This window comes from Apteryx rowi, unplaced genomic scaffold (genome assembly GCF_003343035.1).
Source record: "Apteryx rowi isolate R43461 unplaced genomic scaffold, aptRow1 scaffold_156, whole genome shotgun sequence".
In the NCBI taxonomy this organism is placed as follows: Eukaryota; Metazoa; Chordata; class Aves; order Apterygiformes; family Apterygidae; genus Apteryx; species Apteryx rowi.
In genome coordinates this window covers 1,030,135-1,033,417 of record NW_020447819.1, presented here as the reverse complement: position 1 = coordinate 1,033,417, position 3,283 = coordinate 1,030,135, and positions in this window count along the sequence as shown.

The following is a 3,283-nucleotide window of genomic DNA, read 5'->3' as shown; positions in this document are numbered from 1 at the left end:
GGGCTGAGGCGGGGCGGCGGGGTGGTGGTTGGGCTGAGGCGGAGAGGGCTGAGGCGGGGCGGCGAGGCGGCGGTTGGGCTGAGGCGGGGAGGGTGGTGGCGGTGGGGCTGAGGCGGCTTCTGGAAGGTTCTGCAGGCTGCTGCCGGCCAGCGTCTGTGGCGCTGCTCTAGGCAGCTGCTTTGGCGTCCTGGCGCTGGTGCTGACCCTTGCCCAGGTAAGGGGACTTTGAACTGTCCAAAACGCAGCTGAGAGCAGTACAGAGGCTGTAGGTACCCTTCGTACCATTGTCACCGTGTTGGGGTACTCAGGGACCTCTTTTGCCTGTGTGGTGACCAGTATTTCAATCTTTAAGTGTATCCACAGCAAAGTGCGCTCACCCAGTATAAAGCACGCTTGTCTTACTGTAGCAGTATCTTCTGCTGTTAAAAAGTCATACCCAAACTGAGGGAAAAGTTATGAAGAGCAAACTTTTCTGCCATGAATGTTGCCTTTGGGCCCTCATGTGTGAAGTGCAAGGGGAGCAACTGTCCCTGTGCAAAGCCCAAACCTGGATGCTCTTTGGGTGTTCATGTGTACATACACTGCCCAGCAGATAGGCCTTGGGCACTACTGTAATACAAGTATTAAATATTTGTTATAAGAGAAACTAATTTCCTCACTTCCTAGCTGTTGTTTCTTTGGAAATACAGGACCCCCAGTAAATGTCAGCTGTTTTCCCTTAGACATTACTTGATTTGTAGCCCTGTTTCAAAGGCCAATCTACTCCTAGGAGATGATTGTAAGACTTTTAATCAACCCTTCTGAAAAGAAATGAGAAGCAAACAGTAGCCTGTTTCATGTTGCTATTAAAGAGGAGAGGTATCTTGCTGAAGTATCATTGGCTTTACACAGCAAAGAGTACTTGGTGTGGAAACACTGCAGTTGATAAAATGTCCGTAACTTAAATGCACAAATGATACTATTTTTCAGGAGCAGCTCCAATTTAATGCCTGATAGAGCAGTGTCATTCACACCTGTTTACCAAATGCCTCTCTGTCTAGATTTGTACATTTAAAAACTATTGCTGAGATAGCAAATCACTCTTTGAATCTAATTAGGTAAGTCATCTCTATAAACTTTGCTTGCTTAAATGTGGCCCTATAAAAGAAATCAAATGGCAGGCATTTTTCCAGTCAGTGGAATGAACAACTAGAATTTGATGGCTAGCATGCTCTGCCTCACTGCTACAGCATATTCAGAATTGCAGGCACTCCTTCTTGGGGATTTCTATGTAAGTGGTTAAAAGCAAAGTTGAATAAACCTGCATGATATCAAAGCCTAGAACCATTTTCTCTAAATGTGGAGTAGAAAGCAGATTAGTTCCCATGGAATCTATAGAAGTTTTTTTTTTCTTTTGAAAGACCTGGAATGTGTCTACTCCAAACATGTTTATGTGATTCAAGCTTTTTTTTTTTTTTTTCTTTCGTTTTTTTYTTTTTTAAACCATTCTCCTTTTTATGGTAATGTCTTATTGATGTTCCAGACTGGGACAAATCTGTAAGCTCTGGTGTTGATCCTGTTATTTGGTTGCAGGCTCACTAATATGCAAAGCAGATCTCTGTCCATGTAAATGTATTGCAAGAATCAGGTCTTCTGGACTTTGAAAGTCAGGAATACCTGGAATAAAGATGCTTACCAGTGTTAGAACATTTTACTAGTATTTCTCTACCTGGCAAGACAAATATATGATAAAAAGAAAAAAAGCAAAGTTTCTGTTGATAATGACATGATTTACACTGTCATTCTACCTGTTTACCTTAAGAAGAAGAAAATATGTATCTAAAATATACCTCTATGGATCTTTGCTGTCTCACGAGTGTGTGAAGAAAGGGTCTGGTTTTTGGTTGGTTGGTTGGTTTTGGTCGGTTCTTGGTTTAGTCTACTGTGTTTGCTTTTTGAAAATCCCATTCCAGTGACACATGAGACAACAAATGGTTTTGCAGTTTTCCAATGGTATTTTGCACTTCATTAGCACAGTTTCTTTGAATATCCCAAATTACACAACAAAGTAGTAGAAGTAGTAGGATTTAACTAGATTCATACTGTTCCCTTTATCAGACCTGCTGTATAACACAGACATTGGAATAGCCCTGAAGAAGTACACTTTTGGCAAGTATGGACCTAAGCATCTACTGAGAAGGTAGTGATGTTTCTAGCATGGCCGTAGATGTTTTTCAGTGTGGTATCTAGTGCTATGCATATGGGGGGCTTTACTCTTTTTTATACAGAATTTCATTCCTTGTGCATGTCTAATTCAGAGAAAAATCACTAAATGCTGGCAAATACAGAATATCTGTCAGACCTGCACTAGGCTGTGTTAGATCCTTGATGCAAAGAAACTTATTTCTGATTTTGACTCAATTTGCATAGCATCTAAACATCTTACAAAAACAAATGCTTCATTATTGCAGTGCATTGATGTAGAGAAATGCAAGCTGTTTTGCAAGTGAGAAACTGAGATTTAGAATGGATTAATTAAAAGTAACGATAATTCAGTCAAGAATCAAGCCAATATTTACATTCCAGTAAAAGAAAATTTCTTTCAAGGTAAAACCTTTTTTTGAGTGCTTGATTTTAAAATACCTTTTCATTAATATGGAAAAAAAGTATGTAATGTTTTACTTACAGAATGAGTAATGCTAGTGAAGGGCCAGGTTTTCTGCTCTCAGCACACTGCTATGGCTGTCTCTAAAGCCTGTTCCTCAAGTGTAATTTTTCCTCACTGCAGTGAGGAGTGATGAGCCCTACAGAAGCACCAGACAGAAGCAGATTTGTTTTTTTTTTTATTCATATTCTGTTCCTTCTACAGACAGGTAACCGTGTATGAATAATATCTTTGGCACCAAAGCTTGGTATTTTCAAGGCTCTTTGGGGCATGGTGCATTAACAAACAAATAACTTAATATGGAATTTCAACTCATCTGTTATTCAGGTTCCGCTGTTGGTGATGCTTGTGCACTGTCACCAACTACTCACAAGAGGGAGCTCAGAGAAAGCTTCAAGTATTCCTACAGTTAAAAAAAATTTTATATATATATATGTGTGTGTGTGTATATATATATATATATATATATGTATATCTTGAACTCTGCTCTCTCCAAACATTTACATTCCCTTTACAATCAGAGAATTCTAAACCTTCATGTCAAAAATGCAGTTTCATTTTCAGTATTTTTTCCTGGATCTGTAAATAGGCTATGTTCTCTGGAATACATGATAATTGCTCTCTGATGGTAAATTTTTG